General features: G+C 33.1%; 1 protein-coding gene across 5 annotated transcripts in view; it reads right to left on the bottom strand.

Annotated features, from left to right (window-relative positions):
- Positions 1 to 635, bottom strand: part of LOC119839929 (Ig-like and fibronectin type-III domain-containing protein 2) — a 122011-nt gene extending 121376 nt beyond the window's left edge. For 3 of the 5 annotated variants that reach the window (XM_038366378.1, XM_038366382.1, XM_038366380.1), the window contains exon 1: positions 476 to 634. The gene's annotated coding sequence lies outside the window, so the exon portion shown is untranslated. Of the gene's footprint in view, positions 1 to 475 lie in introns of all 5 variants that reach the window. The other 2 variants (XM_038366381.1, XM_038366383.1) reach the window with 1 other exon arrangement.
- Between the last annotated feature and the right edge of the window lie 20211 nt (positions 636 to 20846).

Below are 20846 nucleotides of genomic sequence, written 5' to 3'. Positions count from 1 at the left end.
TATTTGGACCTTTTGATTTGATGATAATTTACAGTGATAATTATTACAGTAACAAAAAATAACACTCTGTTTTTTTTTAAACCAATATATCAAAAATTATTTTACAATCAAACATTCGGTAATTAATAATATATAAATATTTTCAAAATTCAGCTAAATTGTAAAGAAATAAGGTCAACATTTTTATATTCATATCGACGATCAAAATGAAAACAATAGTCGCAAATGCTATTGAATTTAATTGCATTTCCCAATGTACTGCAATAATTTTAATTAACTTTTTTGTTTCCGTATCTATTATACCAATATATTGCTATAAAGCAATTTATTGTAACATAAATTTAATCAAGGAATTGAAATTTACGTAATAATCCTATTCCATCCTTTAGGACAGGTATCTTACAATCAAAATCTAAATTTTAATCTACAGCTCTAACAACACTATCAAAAACAAGCAGATTAAAAAAAATCAAACCTCTTTGCTCGATGCAATTAAATCCTTGCACTGCACACAGACAAAATAAAAAAAAAACACAAATTCAAAATTCGAACACACGCGGCGCGAAATTGAATTTATCAGCTACCGACCGTGTGCGCGCGGCAGTCGACGGGGGACGACTAACGAGACGTGAGCCAGCACTGTGAGGGAACAAGCAATAATTTTCCTTGCTCATAAAAACAATGAACGTATATTGTTTATGTGCAATTGGTGAATTATGATTTTTACAAACCTTGACTTAACCTCATGCTAGTTCCAGATTTTAGTGTTATAACTTATAACAGTTGCTTAATGTCAGAAAATTGATAACGTCTTTATGATTTCGTTACGTTAGTGATAATTGGATAGACTTATACGTTATACGCTAGTGTTAATTATTGAAGTCATTTACAAAATAAGTTACGTCTATCATTTAAAAAAAATATCTCAACAATGAATCTACAATGCAGACTGCATTTTTAGAGTTATTTGTTTAATAGTATGTAGAGTCATATTACAATTGTATGAACAATATACAACAAATCAAATTTTGCCAAGCATAAAAATGTTCACAGTTATATAACTTCATCATCGTAAAAAAACAAATTATTTATCCAATTAAAAATGAACACCTTAAAACAATACCTAACTTCATATGCCACTCTTTTTGCAAATCGCGTACAAACATAGAAAAATCTATTTTTTTTTTCTCATCTATTGTTTATAGGTTTCAGATAAAAATACTGCATCGAAATTAGACCACTGCGCTAGATTTCACGCTAGGAAAACAATCAGTGGAATGCAAACTAAATCGAACTAGGCTGGCGTTGATAATTTTTGTTCGGAAACTATTTTTAATTTCGGTTTGCAATCCTTTTGATTGGACGCGACACTTCCAGCCATACTAATACAATTAATGTTAAAATAATGGTAAAAGTTTGTATGACTTCCTTTCACGTCGCAACGGATTGACTTTATGATGTGTTTTTGTTCTTGTAGACTATAGGCTAAAAAATTGCTTATTTTTAAAATTATACAGCACTCTAGGGTTCTACAAAAACAGCTTTGTGCTCTTGTTACATATGATTTGTTTCTTATGAAGCCTATTTTATTTTTTTAAGAATTAATTCTTAAAAAAATAAAGTATTTTACTTAACCAGCGGGTATTTTAGTTACTTATAAAAGTAGTAGAAAGTCAATCAACTTCTAATTAGAATAATTAAAATAATATATAATATATATTTGTTAAAATAGAGTCGCTGTACATGTATGGGGTACAACAATGAAAAGTCCTTTTTTCATATTTATTTCAAATAATTAAAAACATGGGCTTTAAAAGATAACTATTATATTGTACTAGCTGATCCGGCAAACGCAATTCTAACTTATCATTTAGGGGCGTGGAAAATAGATGTTTACCGGTTCCCAGCCCTACCTGATATGTGCACAAAATTGTGAATCGGTCCAGCCGTTCCGGAGGAGTATGGAAGCGATCTCCACAAAATAAATGTATAGATAGTTTAGCGATAACCTATACATCTTTATATAAGTATAGAAAAGTAGAAGTAGAAATTTCGTATAAATTGCACATGTTTACTTTATCCACGTCTATTTAAATTTTGGTATATCTCAACAAATTTTTTAACAAGTCATCTTTTTAAATAATTGAAAAACAATATGTCAGACGCATGCCCGTGTGTATTGACAATAACAATATGAGATGACAATGAATTTAAATATTAATATGCAGCCTCGAGGGAAGGCCAAAAATGTGACAATAGGACGCGCAAACTTATTGTGGATATTATGTATTTATTATTAAACGCATGTAGCAACACAACACAATAACAGCTGTCAAAATTATATCGCTCAAATGTTTTTTTGGCATTATAATATTTAATCTATATTTTAAAGTGCAGCTTGGTTACCATTTGTCATATCATCTAAATCATCATCAACGTAAGTGAATCACAGTTAAGTAAATAAAATCCTCCCAGTCTTCTTGTAATATATTTTGAAAACTCAAATCAATCAATCATCATCAAGATTTCTCGTCATTAAATCGCGATATCTCAAGAAAAAAGAACACTCCGGATAACTTTTTATGTACAAATGGGATTGATAGACATGGAACATATTTCGGACTCAAATTTTTCTCGATCTTCAAATTCGCACAGATTCAAAATCGCCAGCCAACCTCGTTGCATCAAACTGTCACAATAAACAATAGCATGAACACATGATGATAATCAATATGAGGCCACTAACAACCCGATAATGACCTGTCCCGAAGGCCAAACAAGCGCTAACAACTGTCACCTTGTATAGAATAAGGTTGAAATCGATTAAAGTTATGAGCATTGAACTGTAACGTGAGATGTGTCGACTCGATCGTTCGCCGTGACTATAATCGATTTCACTTTACGATTTCTTACGACATGTGTGCACTTTTTAGTGTGTTGGGTAAATTGGTTGTTCTAATGATTGGAGGATGTTGCGTAAAAGAAAATATTCATTATTTTTTTAATATGTATTTTTTTTAATTTATGCCAAGAACAAATAATACGATTTAGTCGTATATAGGCAATTATGATGAATACGAGTTTGTTTTTATGTTCTTACTCGTCGCAGTGGAGAACTATTGTGATATGATTTTTGTTGATTTTTACCCTCCAATACGAAATACTGGTACTATTTTAAACTCCTAAATTAATATAAAGTTAATTTGGTTTTGTTTTCAAGCAAAAACCACTGGATCGATTTCAAAAATTCTTTCGCTATTAGAAAGCTGTAACTTCACTGAGTGAAATAGACATATTATATTTACATAATATGTCTATGTCATGGTACACCATAGGCGAAGACGGGGCGAACAACAAGTTGGATATACAGATATTTATTTAAATAGTGTAATAAGCACACAAACATGTATATATATATATTACATACAAACACATGAAATCTATAAAAATAAAATCGCCAAACGTATTCCTTAACGTAAAACTCGAGAATGGCTTGACACATTCGGCTATTTTTTAACGTTTTTGTTAAGGCAGCAGAAGGTTCTTATGCAGACGAAAATGTGAAGCGGATCGCTACTTAATAATAAAAAAATCACCGCCATATCAACTCCTCCAACTGACAAACCTCAACCACAGTCTGTCACTGTAAGATTTCTAACCGTGAAACACGCAGTGAATGCTAATCTCGCAGGAACAACGAAAGAAAAGAATTTGTTAACATCGCCCTAATCTCTAAATCTAAGTCGGAGTGACATAACTGAGTACGTGACTTGATAACGTATGGTATGCAATTGGCATACGAATCGACGGTTTTTGGGCTAAATAATGTAGTCTTGATTTGATTGGAAAAGTTGCAATGAAGTTGCGACAGAAAATATCACCTCTAATATAAAAAGAGCAACTACAGAGTTTCTTTTTTTTATGTCATAGCGGGCAACTGAGCTGGTAGTTCGCCTGATGGTAAACGATCAACACCGCCCATGAACATTCGCAGAGGCTTAGACCTCTGAGAATGTGCTGCCCGCTTTTAAGGGATAAGGGATGAGGAAAGGAAAGAAGGAATGGCCTGGGAAGGGCTAGGAGAAGGAAATAGGCCTCCGGCTCCCCCACTCACCGTACGAAACACAATAGCAAGCTATTATTTCACGCCGGTTTTTTGTGGGGGTGTGGTACTTCCCCGTTGCGAGCTGACCCAATTCGTGCCGAAGCGTGCTCGACTCCCACAATAATACACGTAAATATAATATAAATGTTCTTCGAAGACCTGCTTTCCGAACCGGTAAAATTTTGTAATGACGAGTCAAAAGTGCTTTGTAAGATCTTTTTCTCTTTGTAAGTCTTATTGTAAATCTTATTGAATAATGTTTGAGTTTAAAGTTTAAGAAGAAGGAATAGGTAATCCTCAAGTTATGTTTTACTTTGCAACGGATAAAGAAATTTTGATTAATTTGAATGTAACCTGATCTTCGAGGTACTTTTTATCGAAGAATGATGAAGGAGAGGAGAATCTTCCATCAAGGCAACCAATCCACGTGTGTAATTGTGGAAAAAGTTATTCTGTATATAATTTGTACATGTGTAAGTTATTAAAGAAACGAAATTAGTCAATTTGTCAGTCCTAAAGCATCATATCACGTGGCACAATTGCAAAAACAACTCTTTTATTAACAAATGAAGGTTTTTTTCTTTATAATTTCAACCAAAAATAGAATAGCTTGAAAAGTATGTATGTTAATTTCACCTTCTTTAGAATTGCAAAGTTAAAAATAAATACTTCTTTGAAAGTTTTGCACTTATTTTCAAAACGCCGACTTTGAATGCATCCGTCAGCTGCACATATTAATCCTGCTTATAAATGAGAACTTATTATAAATGGCTGGGAATTAAAATTTTCTTGTGTTTTTATGAATGAAATATTTGCAAGCACAACTCATTGTAAGTTTTCTTCATAAGTATTATGTGCCGAGTTTTCATTAAAAGAACATACTAGCTTTTCTCCTACAGCTTTGCCCGCAGTAAAACTTGACACGCTCGGGGTGTTCCCGGCAAATATCCCCTTCCCATTCGACTTCCAGGAAAAAACCCCATGTCCTTCACCGGGTCTCAAACTATTTATCCAGTACAAACAAACAAACAAAAATATAAATACTTCCTCTTTATAATATTAGTGTAGATATGTAATATTTTAAACATATGAATGATATTAGTTTTCGTTTTCATTTTTAACGACTTCAGAAAATTTGTTAAGTTCAATTTTATTTTCCAAATCAGGTCGGAATTTCGTATTTTATATAAAAAATAAAAATGTGTTGCAAGTACATGAAATAACATTTTATTTCACTGTATTTCCTAAGTAAATTTTGTCAAATGTCGTGCGTTTTCTGTCGTTTGAATACAAAATAACAACACTCGCTTTATTCGGTTTCCATATTTATTTTAACTAACACATGCTTTAGTATCTACGTATATAACAAATTTTATATAGAAACAGAAACAGTTTAATAAAGATTTATTAAAAATTATATTCAATATATAAACCCTCCCTTTTACTAAGACTTCGCTGTCCGTCTGCCTGTCTGTGTGTCTCTGCGTCTGTCGCCCGGTTCTTATGAACCGTGATAGCTGGACTGTTGAAATTTTCCGTGATGATGCGTTTCTGTTGCCTCTATAACAAAAAATAATAAAATACAGATGAAGCAACGTTTGGCACGATTATGTATTGGATAGGCGATCAAATTCTTTGTTACTTGTAGTTTTTTGTAAGCAACTCCTACGAGTTATATTATTAATTAAAATCACTTTGTTATAAAGCGAACACAACAAATTCTTCTTTCTTCGTGTGTATACGTATCTTCTTTATTCACATAACGGCTTCATACATTCGTGTAAATTACAATAATGGATCTTGGATTACTTATGAACTTGAGTTCTGCCTAACGAATTTAGAGTTAATAAATTGAGATTGATCAAAAGCTGCTATGGGTACTCGATTTAGGAATTGAGGGTGTTTTCCGAAAGCTAGACAGCGTAAATAATTTTTTTACCAATTTGCGAATATAAATATTGCATTATGATAGATTATTAGTCCCTTTGAGAAATAGCGGAGTTTGAAGTGTTTATGGTATTCAGACATAGACAGACTAACAGATTAGGTGCGGATTTTTTATTAAAATCTTATGGCTCAAGATTATTCTAAGAATTGTCATGTTAAATCTCATTTGAACTGTGTCAGGATCTCTGAAGTTGTGACCAAAAACATAGAATTTTTTGTCTTTATATTAAACTAGCAAACTGTCCTGCTTCGCCCGAAAACTCGGGGCTTCTCTTCCCCAAAATGCTTCTAAAATGGGACTAAATGGCAACCATTTCCTATCAAAAATTAAACAATCACTCCAATGGTTGAAATCACACGTTATATAGTACCAGCAGTGACAGCACCGAGAAGCAGAATAAATGAAAAATATAGTTTAATTAAAACCTCTACCAGTATTTCGATTCTCCTAACACAAGCATTTCTTTCTTACTAGGAATATTCCAATCACAAACTGGTTTAAGACACATTGTTAAAGAAAGAAAGCAATAATTTAGAATTGATTTTTTGAATTTTGAATTTAGAAACGTTAAAAATTAAATTAATCTATTACAGACATGTCTTCTAGATACCTTAACAAATTAAACTCTGAGAGAAACAATATTAATATATCTATTCTACGATACCCATAATATACTAAATGAAATTTCGATATCTATGTACATAAAAACGATTGCATACAATATGTGACAAACATAGTTTTTGATTCATTGAAATTCGAACACTATCGGACTGAAATTCAACAAATATTCCCCAAAAAATACTTTTTGAAAGCACAATTGAATCTGTTACGTGTTTCCGGTTCGCTACGTACACAGTGACGTCATAGCCGGGTGACAAATTTGAATATAACGGAATTAGCGGTAATCTCATTTTTATTGTATGCGTTTTTTCACTGTTTTGCATTCATTATTTCAAAGTGTACCGACAATAACTTAGTTTTTTATTGGGACGTCAGTAGAAAAAGGAGGTTATAATTCTTGAAGATATAGGTAAGAAGTTCTGAGAGTTCGGGAGGAGTTTGAGTTTCAGTTTGAGTTTGGACAAGACATGGGCAAGGTCCAGTAACTAAGGGTCACATCCCAATACAATTTGTGCTAAGAAACTAAGACGTTATAGTATTAATTTTATGCAATGTCAAGAAAATAAAAAATATTTGATATATCTCGCAATGAGAAGAGAGGTCACTTTATATCCACTTTTCAATAATTTAGGGCATAAAAACACATCAAACTTTCACTACCGCGTAGGATAAAAAAATATTTTGAAACAGAACACACAACGCCATCTAGTTCCATACGAACTAATTAGCGCTGATTCTACACGCTCTAAATATGAAACTTTTTTTTATATTGAATACACAATATCTAGTGATTAGGTTAGGTTAGATTAGAAACTATCTAAGTTCCAGTTTACATCCACATCGGCTTAGTAGTTTAAGACTGAAGAAGAGACAGACAGACATTTCTAGACAGACAGTTTCTTTCGCATTTATTATAAAACATTCATATTAAACATAGCCTAAATATTTAAATCGAAACTCACTCATTAAAATAATACCGATAAATGATTAAGTTTTAATTAATGAACATTTTTGTACAAAAATGGTCTCTATAAGATTTAATTTAATCCTTCAATCACTGAGCTATAGAACTCTTACATAATGGCTTGAAGATAATAAGGTGCAATTATCTCGAAGCGATGGCACAGGCAGGCACATAACAAAAACCTTCCATGTAACTCGCCTTTGTTTTTCTCTTATAATTAAACAATTTTTTACCTAGCACTAGGAAAAAAACGACCTTACCACATTGAGCATAAGAATCACTAAACTCACACAAATTTGGAATTCACATCGGTGGTAAAAATGTTAAAAACTCGAATGTTTATTTTAGACTTTACATTAAAAGCAATAAGTCACAGTTGTGTTAGTTTGTTACGTAATAGTTCTTGACTTCTGATTTGCGATGTATACGATACGTACAGTCCGGTAGATAAATATTAGTGCTGCTGCTAAATATTAGAAAAATACAATCGCAACAGCTACATTTAATAATAAACATTTCCTTTTCCATTTCCCTTCCCAGTCCATTCCATCTTACTAATCGTCAATCCTTTCCTTACCCCTTTCCTCTTAAAAGCGGGCAGCGTATTCCAGACTCTACATCTGAGAATGTTTATGGGCGGTGGTGATCGCTTAACATCAGGCGAACAACCAGCTCAGTTGCCCGTTTACAGCATTTAAAAACATGAAATAATATACTATATTGAATATACGTACATTTTATATTCAACTAATCTTTACTTACATATAAGTGTATAGCACCATGAAATCTACAACTACATAGTTTACATCTTATATATAAAATTCTCGCGTCACAATGTTAGTTACCTCACTCCTCCAAAACGGGTGGACCGATTCAAATGAAATTTTGTGTGAATATCGAGTGTGGTCTGAGAATCAGCCAACATCTATTTTTATAACCCTAAGTGATAAAAATAAGGCAGAACAGCGTTTGCCGGGTCAGCTAGTAAACTATATAATAATGTTTTTGATTAACATCAAGCTCTTTTCACTTCATCCAGCGACCTTGCCTCAAATCCGACCATTGTGAAATTGTTAAATGTCAATGAGGCATTATCTTCTAAGATGTTAGGCTCAGTTAGATGCAGCCTCAATAGGAGCGTAGCTACCGCCGTATGAATAAAACTGGTCGAGTTTGATGATCGATATTTTTATTTGTTATAATTTCCTTTAAGTAAAGAAACATATTTTGTTGTTATTATATAAGCAATTTTAGAACTAAGAGTTTTTATAATATGTATTATAAATTCTAAAATAAAAATAAAAATAGCAATAATCAAATAAAGAATTGATACTTATTTTAGGTTTTGATGCCATTTCTCACTTCATGGGTTCCCACCACAAATAATTTTGATAGAGGGCCTATAAACGAGCGACTTTAATTTAGGCGACTTAAACGAGCAAATTAAAAGAGCAAAGGCCAAAATTGACTTTTAGGCATTTAAACTCAAACAGAAACCAATACAGATCAAATAAAACAATCAGATATTACTAGTTTTTAATGCATTTTCCCTAATTGGACCTAGTTGTAACAAGCTAGTTACAATATTTCTAATCAAGAAAAAGAGGTTCTAAGTGTAACATATCCATGTCAATAGAATCGTATAGAATTTACTCGAACTCAACTTTATATTGTTTTACATTTCGTTTGTAAAAGGTCACGATGTTTTTTATGAAAATTCTTTATAATGTCACTTCGTAAATGTTAAAGGTTAGTATTGTATCTGAATCAAGTTTTTGACATTCACCGCGAAACAACAAAGGATTTTAAGTGATGCTTAGGCGGCGCTTTCATAAAGAAACACGTGGGCGAGATTTGAGAACGCATAACGTTCAGAGAGTTTTTGTAAGAGAAGAGAATATACAAGGAAAACTGTATGCCAGTCGATAAATGGTTAAGTTCAGCCCCACTCTAATAGTGTTGTTTTTTATTAATCCTGATGATATTTTACCTCGAGACTGAATATTCTATCCTATTCGACTAGATATGCAGAGAGCTGTGGCCCACGGCTTGGCTGGAGCGTTCCAACGTAAGAAAGGCAGAGTTAGGTCACACTAATATTATAAATGTGAAGGTTAGTTTGTTTGGATATTTGTCCATCAATCATGCTAAAAATACTGGAGGGATTTTGATGAAATTTAGTATACAAACAGGGTATGAGGTGACTTGAGTGATAGGTTATGTTTTATCCCAATTAAATGCTCCCTTGGGGTAAAACAGGAATCTTGATGTCCGGGTGGAGCCGCGACGAGCTTCTAGTATATATATCTAGGTCATACTTTGAAACGTCATCGTTGACCACCAGATTCAGTTTATAAATGATCATAAACTTTTCGAAAACTTTTAGTACCAAAATGTATTTATATATTTGACATGTTAAAAAATTTTTCTTAAATACCCTCACGGGCAATATATTCTTCTATTTCATATTTACATGTGAGAACCTTTAATTGGCTTGATGTTTTAACCTTTAATTAGCAATTAGAAAATTATTTGTTTGTCTAAGCTAAAAAAATAACTTTTGAATTTCAACCGCAAAGCCCTCTTACAATGTTCGCATGTTCTAGAAACATAATATATAACACTTTAGCATATAATTGTACCCGCGTGAACACTCGAAGGTCAACACCAAGCATGCAGAACAATCACGATTATTTAATATGCAAAAATAACAAAACAAACGATTATCAACCTTATGGTTTTTATATAAAATCATAAATCTCAAATTATGAACAACGATAGATATACATCTCAAGAATAAACGTTAAGTATGGGTAATCATTACTTGTTGCGTGATATTTGAGTATAGATTTTGTTGATTATCTCATCTTTAATTGTGTATATGTGTGTCAAAAATTAAACCAAGTTATTAGACAATACAGAAAACAAAAATCTACAATCATAATTTTGTGTATGTGTCGATCACGCTTCGACACGAATTGGGCCAAGAATTGAGGAAGAGAGTTAGGGTAGTAACACCGCAATATCGGAGTAAAATAGCGGCATGCAGTTGAGGCGGGAGGCCTGTATCCATTTCCTCACCCTTCCCAGACCATTCCTTTATTCCTGTCATCAATCCTTTCCTCATCCTTTATCACTTAAAAGCGGAGTAGGTGTCGATCAGTCAGTCGTGTAACGTACGTGATCGGGATTGACGTGCGCCTGCGTTAGTACTGGGTGTTGGTCCTGTTTTAGATTCCCGAAGAACTAAAGCAAGAGATGGCCGACATGCCTACAGCTGATTGTTTACACAAATATTTTCACATTGTCATAACACGTTTATTGAAGTTGTTATATTATAGGCTAATCAAAAATAATAAAAAATCACAAGAATAAATCGTGTTTTAATACCATTAAAAACCTTCTCATTTCTTTGATAACACTCGCCGAAAACTGAACACCATAAAACCATAAACACAAATTACAAAACAACTAATAAATCCGCATACAACGAGCAAAACCGCCGTCTAATGCCAGCGAAATATATTAAAATGCCCCACATTCCACCACTATTACTTTCCATCAACGTTCGTATATCACTAACAGCATTTTAATGACAATTTAATGACTGATAGACCAAAATAAAACACCAAATAAGTGCTGTGACGTAAATCCTTTATTACGTTTACTAATGCATAATACTCTAGCGTTACTACTAAAAATGCTAGCAGTATATTTATAGCTTATTTAATATTTAACTAGGTTTTTTGAAAGATAGTCTGTAACTAAGATACGAGTATTTTATATTTTATACATTATAATTATATTTCAATTGATATTTCAGAATAAAACTATTCTAAATGAGACCACACGACATCAATTACCTATCAAGTAGAATAAATGATAAGATTATATATTGTAGTAAATCCGCCTGTCCCTTGTCAGGCTTGATACGACCGATACCCCCAAACCCTCAAAGGATCATGAATACTTATTGTCATTTAAAAATAATACATTTCCAAAAAGCTTTCAGGCTTTATATATTGAACTAAGTGATAAATGTAAATAAGAATTTAAGACGATCCAACAATAGAAAAAAATATTATTTACCCAAAAAACTGTCATTACAAGTCATATTAAATTCTGTTACATTGTTTTCATAGACAATAATAGATTTTCGATTGCAAATCGCATCCATGACAGATCTATTCAAAACGAATCCTAAATTAAATAAAACACGCGATCACGCTTCTATAATGTTGTGTGCAAATTATATAATCTATCATTATTAATCTGTGCATTACAATTACATGCATATTATTATGTAATTATCTTCTTATATGAGCGCTTCGAAACGCGAAACGTCCGACATGGGTAGAGTTCTAGAGAATTGCTCATTATTTGTTATTTTATATAGATTACTTGTTAAATAATTTGAATGCGGAAGTAACAGAGAATGTAAATTAATCAATGTCAAGTAATTCGGATGAATAAAACTCTTGTCTCCAAATAGAGCAATTATATCTTAGTTTCTAATGTGTCCTTATTCTTACGAATTACTTATTACTATAACTAATAATGTTATTAATATGTTACAGTTATTGTTGTTTTTGTTTGTCATTTTATGTGCCTGGGGAGGATCGAAACTCGTATATTTACCACACACACAAAAATATAACTATAAGTATAATATGAATAGCTAGCTTTAAAAAAAATATTGTTATAACTACGACATTTTATATTATAACTAGCTGTGACCCGCGGTTGAAACCGCGTAAGTCCGTATCCCGTAGGAATATCGGTATAAAAAGTGCCTATGTGTTATTTCAGTTGTCCAGCTATCTACGAAGCAAAATAATATTATTATTCACGAATAGATTGTCAGGAAAAAAAACACGAATAAAACACGAATATGACATTTTCTAAAAAAAATTCCTAGCTAGATCGATTTATCGCCCCCGAAACCCCCTATATAGTAAATTTCATGAAAATCGTTGGAGCAGAGCAGAATATACAAGAATTGCTCGTTTAAAGGTATAAGATATCATACTTACCATAGAAGATGATAAAAAATTAAAAGACCAATCAACATTCTTAATAACATACTTTTTAAATCAAACAGCCATACCGCATACCCAGCAAACGGTTGCCATAGCAACGCGATATAAACAAAACGAATTCACATCGCATGCTTGGCACGCCGCCTGGATTGTCGAGTTTATGTGCCAATTATTCACCAGTTCTTTATCGAAGCCTCCTATAATGTATAGATAGCTTCCTTCACCATTGTATTATGTTTCGGAGCCAAGTGATTTCCTTTATGCAAGTTTGAGTTATGACAAAGTGCGGATATATATAAATTTACAATCTTCTGCACGGTCATAAGTCTATGGGTATTGAGTACATATCGTCATCATCTTTTCTTCATTTTGGGCTATAATATATTGGCCAAGTGGGTTCATAGACTTTGGGTGATCTTAGTTATATCTAAATTACCAACAATATAAATATTTGTTTAGGTAGATTTAACGCCGAATTAATTTATTTTGTATAAAACTATAAAAGGAGACAAAAGTAAATGTATCTATTTGGATCGTTAACATAAAACCAGGTCTTGGTTCACTTAAAATAGGTTCGTAATTATATCGGCATAAATTTTTAAATCCTGCATTAAAGCTAGTCTCCCTTTTTGAGAGCTTCATACAAAAGTATGTCATTTCTTTATTAACTCTATGGTTCCAACGATATTCTCTTTTTTGTTATGCTATAGCGGGCAACTGAGCTGGTGGTTCCCCTGATGGTAAGCGATCACCAACGCCCATGAACATTCGCAGAGGTAGTGCCTCTGCGAATGTGCTGCCCGCTTCTAAGGGGTAAAGGAAAAGGAAAGGATTAACGACTGGAAAGAAGAAATGGACTGGGATGGGTGAGGAAAAGGACCTCCTTCACACATTTATTTTATCTGTATCAAACAAAGTACATTAAAATAATGCCGGAGCTTCCAATAAGCCAATGTTACATTGAACTGCGACAACAATTCATTAATATTTGATATTATCAATCAAATTTCAGCATCAACTAATATTAAACTTATCTCCATGTTAAATAATTTCAATGAAACGGGCTTATGTAAATGAAGTATGATAACCAATCGCTTGTTAGTTTACGCATGTACTGCGTTATTAATTTAAACCTTAGCGAGTCATAGATTATGCATTATAATAGTAAAATACCTACTATAGTCTACAATGGTATTCATTACAACCGACTTCAATAAAAGTGAACGTCATAAAATCGACTGCCTTTTTGTGGGCATTTTTGTGTCTGTTACCTCAGAGCTTTTTTTAAATTATACCTATCTTAAAAATGTCAATTCGGGAAACCTACTACAGCATTTATGAATTATGAAAATATATTGAAGATGAAATTTTAACTAATAATACATAGAATAGCTCTTTAGCATTATTATAACATAAATGTTATGTAAAATTCCCAAGAATTTCAAGAGCAACTACAGAGTTTCTTGCCGGCTCTCCTCTTTAGAAACTGCTTTCCGTACTGGTGGTTAAACTATATAAGGCCAATTCAAAACAGCTTCTTAAAAAAGTCCTATTTTATAAATAAATATTTGAGTTTGTATTTCAGCGTAAACAATTACTATCCAAATAACCTCAAAAGAATTACAGAAATTCAGGTCAACGCTCCAAATACCACAATCTCGTAGACAACCCATAAGGAGATTGTGCCACATCTGAGACATATTCTATGGCTTCAAAGCTTATACAAGATTATATGGAATCCACGCAATGAACACAATGACACGTTCAATGATTAATCACTTAATATTCAATATAAAGAATTCCTTTATTGCACACCTGTGTAACAATTACACTGGGAAAAAATAACTAATGAGCAAAATCTAGTACTTATGATCGCAATTAGCTGCTTGTATAAATACACCATCATCAGCCTGTACATGTTCCCACTGCTGGTTCTTATCGTTCCAGGGATTAGCCGGAACGTAGAGACAGACAGATCAAAAAATGCAGACCAAAAATTTAGTATGTGTGTATTTTTTACATTGTATACATGCATTTACATATAGTAAAAGGCGGTTCAATGTTACGAACACACTCTATTTTTAATAATTTGTATAGATATAATATAAATCCTATCCTACTTCCTACTAATATTATAAATGCGAAAGTCTGTAAGGATGTGTGTGTGTAAGTTCCTCTTTCACGCAAAAACTTCTGAAACGATTGCAATCAAATTTAGTACGTAGAGAGCTGGACAACTGGAATAACATATAGGCAACTTTTTATCTCGTTATTTCTACGGGAGACGGACTTACGCGGGTGAAACCGCGGGATGCAGCTAGTACTCTATAATCTAACATTTCGCAGTCACACTTCACAGAATCATTCGCACTTTCGGGTCTTTAATGTTGATTTAACATTTACTCAGTAATGTGAGCTTTACATTTCAACACTAATATGATAAAGAAGAAGAATTTGTATTTTTGTTTGTTTGTAATGAATAAACTCAAAAACTACTGGACTGATTTTAAAAATTCTTTCACCATAAGAAAGTTGCAACTTCGCTGACATAGACTATATATGTACCACTAGCGAAGTCGGGGCGAACTACTAGTCGTAAATAATTTAGTTTAAAATTAAAATCTCTATAGTTTTAACACGAAACACTCATCACTACATAACATTGCATTTTTAATTCTAAAAAAGAATATAACTAGGCTATCCCAATTCCTCTCCTATCATTACAACCCTCATAAAATCACACAAACCATCATACAGAAAACGTCATTCGTTTTTCCGTTTAAAGATTCGTAATTTCTACATCCTACCTATTTATTATTAGCAAATCCTCTTCACATAGAAATTTTAAGAAGTAGGCGCTACAAATTATCTGTTGTATTCCCATGAATGTAGATAATAATTACTAGGAGTTGCAATATACACTACTAGCTTTCCTGCGGCTTCACCCGCGTAAACAAAGAAAAAGACAGTCCAGGCTTTTGCTTGCATACCGCATAGAATTTCCTGGATAAAATCTGTCTGTCTGTATATTCGATATATGACTTTGTTTCTTTCTATTGCAATGTGAGCTAGAAATTAGTACCATCATTATCATAAGAGCTTATGATTTAATCCTATGAAAACGAAAATACATTATATTTCTGGCATCAACAAATGCAAAAAGATAAAATTCAGACTTATATCAATGACTATATTACTATGCTTGTTTTTCCTTAGTCAATGATATCTTCCCAAAACGCTTCGTATCGCATTACGTACAGTTTACGGTTCGTATGAACGCAATAGATACTATGAAGGCCATATTTAATCCGTTCTGTCTGTGTTTTCACGCGCCAGCACACGTGGTCGCGCCATTTTTTTTATAAGGAATTCTAGATTTTCAACGTTCTTTATATCTTAACTATCCCTTCTGGTTATCAAATATATATTATATTGTTTCCTATCTGATTTGGAGCCCATTTTCTGGCCGTCAAATAATGGGATTATATAAAAATGAATCGTCAAATGTGTTGCTTAAACCTCGATAACGGGTCGACCGATTCGGCGATTTTTTTTTAAACGATTTTGTTAAGCGACAAGATAGGTTCTTATGGAGAGAAAAAATGTTGGACGGCTGAAGCCGGAGCGAGCCGAGCCTTTCTTTGCAGTCACCTACTCGATTAAATAATATGCGATGAAAAATTATAAGTTTCAAATTCTAGTAGTTCCGGTATTAATTTACACAATTATTGTTTAATAGAACCAGTGATGAATGGAAATCTTTAGATCAGAGAATAGAATAATGTAATTATGAAATAAAACTATTTATTTATTATCAAAAAAATTACTAACATAAACTAAAATTTCATTACATAAAATATAATTATTAGTAAACGTAGTATGAAAAAAAAAACACTATGAATCAGGACGATTTCATATGTTTGTAGCCATATTTGTCCATAGCACAAACTATGCGGGTAATTCGATTGCTTCAAGAGAAATCGCAAATGGCGCCTTATCCTTCACCGAAATATGTCAGTCACCATCGTGCTATTGAACTGGAAACACGTCTATTCGTCAATACAAAACAAAAGGAAAACTTCAGGCGTTTGTACGTATTTTTCCTCACATAGGTATTTAAAATAAATCATTTTTATAGTTTCACTATGGAAAAATTTTCTCCTTTAATAAACATTTCTTCAATTTAAATTCCGTACAAATGGACTCACTTGATCCTCTGATTACACATAAATTATACGTGATTATGTTAATGATAAATAATGATCATATATTGTTTTAAATTGATCATTATAACAGGTAAATACTACATAGCTGGAGTATTATACAAATTATTTTTTAATTACCAACGTATAGCTTTACACGCATATGTATGTATCAGGTTGGTCTGTGACCTATGCATCTGCAATTAAAGGGAAAATCTATTAAAAAATTGACACTCGATGTATATTCTATATGAGCTAGAGCTAGCTGAGTTTTAGTTAAGTTAAGTTTTATTGTGAAGTCCCGTGTCCCCTACTGGGGTATGGGACAGATGATATAAATCTGTTTCACTGATCGATTTTTTTTTTATGGACTAGTAAGTGATCAACCTTCTGTTTCCTGCCAGACCGAGGCTTTTTTTGTGCGTCCCCACCGGGAATCGAACCCAGGACCCCTCGGTTCTACGCTCACGCGTTAACCACTGTACCAAGGAGGCGGTAAGTTTCACTATTGATAAAATAAAGAAGATAATAGAATAAAAAGGAATTACTAAACCAGAGTAAACGGATTTAATACTATTATATTTACAAAGGTCGCACGAGGCTTGGGAACAAATACAGATAATATCCTATCCCATTCGGATCCCGTGAACATTGGATTGACAGAGTAATTTATGATAACGTACAGGAAAAATCACTAAATTTTATGACCCTTTTGCTTTATACACATAAGATTCCTGATCATTCGTTTAAGACATACGTTCTATCCTCATTCTATATTCAAATACGTCATAAATATTGTAAATTTTAGTTTAATAGTAGATGCTTTAAAAATCGTTAGAGACTCCTCTTAAGGCATGTTAACCCATTGTAAGTCTACTTATACAAACTAAAGAAAGGATGTATCAATTTTTATAAACGATTGAATTCTAAATTAAGGTGTTGCACAAAAATTACATTGATATTTTTTCAGATTTTCCACAATGCAAGCAAAATGGATTATAGCGTCAAAGTAAAAGCTATAGGGAGATCCTGTGTCTTTACAACGGATACAAAAGGTGTTGGTGAATGTTACATGCAAAACCAAAAAAATACTGGTACAGTATACACGAGCAGTCGAGTGGCTTGGGGAAGCGATGGAGGCATGGCCCCACTCGTCATGAAACAGGGAGCAGCAGGAAACTTCATATTTTCCGTGATTAATTCAGCTATCTAAATATTGATAATAGTGCCCATAAATTTTCGAAAAGACCGGCTTGAAATGGTATACTACTATGTTTCGTACGGTGCGTGGGGGATACGGAAGCCCGTTTTCTTTTCTTCACCTTTCAATTTTTTCCTTATCCCTTACCCTTTAAAAGCGAATAGCGCATTCGCTTTTAAAGGGTAATGGATGAGGTACTACCCCTGCAAATATTCATGGGCGGTGGTGATCGTTTACCATAAGCTCAGTTTTTTGGTAAGCCATATAAATGTATTTCCAGTTGGTACCAGACTAAATAAGTCAAAGGCGAAAGGCCGCGCTACGCAACTGTACACGAGGTGTGTTACCCACGATGCTATAATAAATTCAGTTTCGTAAACAAAACCCTGAAACAGTCACAACGTCGCAGCAAACGGCCCGAATTTCTATTTTAATGACGCGGTTTTACCTACCGTACATATTTGAACAAAAGTCGCTAAACAAAGTTGCTTTACGTGTATTTACCACACAGGTTTGTCTTCGTATCGCAAAATAATTTATTTTAAGGTTCTATGTTTAGTAGTATTCTGTTGTGTTGTTTGCTTGCTCCAAATGTAGAATGAACTATTATGCGATTCAACTCAGTATAGGAACGTCAATGACCTTTATAAGGCATTTTCAAATGTCATATGAAAAACACGATTTACTTAGAAATCCTTTTTTCAATTCAAATGAATTATTTATTTAGACTGATATCAAATTTAAACTTTTAACTTCTTAAGTTATATTATTAACAGTCGGTCCGCCCCGGCCTCGCCCGTGGTACATATAAAGCCTTCCTCATTAAATGGGCTATCTAAAACTGATAGAATTTTTCAAAACGGTTCCAGAGATTAGCGTGTTCAAACAAACAAACTCTGCACCTTTATAATATTAGTATAGATTCGTTTAAATTAGTTCTAATGGCGTAACTAAATGGCGCAAAAACGAGCTCATTCTGAGTTGAATCGAATAGTAACTATTATTTATTATCATCATGAAAGTTTTCAGTAAATCAATAGTTTTAGACTGAAATAGCAATAATCCATACAAATATTTAAAATCCTAACCAGAGGTCCGCTTTGGGTCGCCTGTGGTACTCATACAACTTTATAGAACTCAGGGATAACGTACACATCCAATGGTGAATGAATGTTTTAAATCGGTCCAGTAGTTATCGAACTTACGGCGTTCAAACAAAGAAACAAACGCTTTAGTTCATATTTGTTTTATTATTGGTATAATGTCTCAAATATAACAGAAGACAAAAATTTTTACTTATGTCTATCCATTATTTTAAAACCGACTTCATAAAAGAAAAAGATTATCCACTCGGCTCTATTTTTGACTGTCAACTGGATGAATGATTTTGATGACGTATTTTTTTATTCGAAAGCTAACTTACTAGCTCCTAGCGTGTAGTTCTGACAATTTAAATGTCAATCCAGGTCAACATTGAAAGGTTCCACTTATTTGTTAAAATATAAGTTTATCCACCATCCTGTAACCATTCAAACGTACGACATCCATCAAAAATTCAAACAAACTTCGCATCTCGCTGACGTTCACCAAAACAATGGCGACCTCAAAGTTAGTTGTATCATTCGTCATTCGATATGTTATCTTGAACTTAATATTATTCGAGTTTGCTCAATCTGTGTATTTGCGGAATTGGGGTTCTGATCAGATACCCACAGAACAGCTTCGGGATGACGTCACTTTTATCTTGTTAGCGCAGTTGCCGCGACTTCGAGTTTTGTATCGAGTGCTGTGGTTTATAGTGGTGCTGAGGTTGGATATTTTACCCTCTGTTTTCTCTAACCCCCTATATGTATTTACGTTCATACGTATCATGACAAGTTATAAACCAAACTCAATAAAATAATATTATGTACCAGTAACTGGATTACCCACCGGTTTGTAATATTAAAATAATCATTTTGTACTAAATACATGCGGTTAACACTTCTGGTCTGCCCGGTTATTACGTCTAACCTCTTAAACAGCTCTACCGATATTGATAGGACTTTCACTGGAAGATAGCTCATGTAATAAAGATAAAATTAGGTTAGTTTTGTTTTTAAGTTCCTGCAGGAACATTCTTATGTCATATCGAGTAACTGTGCTGGTGGGTCGGGATTAAAAGGAAAAGCATCAATAACACAGCTAAAAGAAAATATAATTAATCACGGAGACTCGTAACAAATGCTTTTATATCATATCATTTGATATTTACGAGTAGATTTATATATATTTAACCCTAACATTAATTAAGTACTGGTTATCAAAAGTCACAAACAACAAATCATTCATCTAACTACAGCTTGGCACTTCGAAACACATCACCCTCTGATTAGCTATAAACCAGACAAAGGCACCTTGCCATCATTTTTATTACCATCAAATACGACACTCATTTCAAAAACAATAGCTATTTGATTCCAGCATTGTTCGCGATCAAACGCGCAGCGCTCGCAATTTCCTTCTCGTTCACCAATAGCTCATTTCCGAGCCAACTTGCCGCTTTACCTCCGCTTAATGCTGAAGCTACGAAATTTGGAGTAGCTGCTTTTATTTATAAGAAATAGGACAACTTATATAGCCATGAATACGAGCAATAATACAGCGAGCGTGGTCACAGGGATACTGTGTTAAGTCTAAAAGTCGTTTAAATCTTTAATTTCTAAATGTATAATACTCGCGTAAAATCAGACTCAAGAAAATACTAGAACACATGTAATAAACAAA

This window comes from Zerene cesonia, chromosome 5 (assembly GCF_012273895.1).
Source record: "Zerene cesonia ecotype Mississippi chromosome 5, Zerene_cesonia_1.1, whole genome shotgun sequence".
Taxonomy (NCBI): Eukaryota; Metazoa; Arthropoda; class Insecta; order Lepidoptera; family Pieridae; genus Zerene; species Zerene cesonia.
Note: the sequence above shows the minus strand (reverse complement) of the source record. Positions and strands in the feature narration are given on the sequence as shown.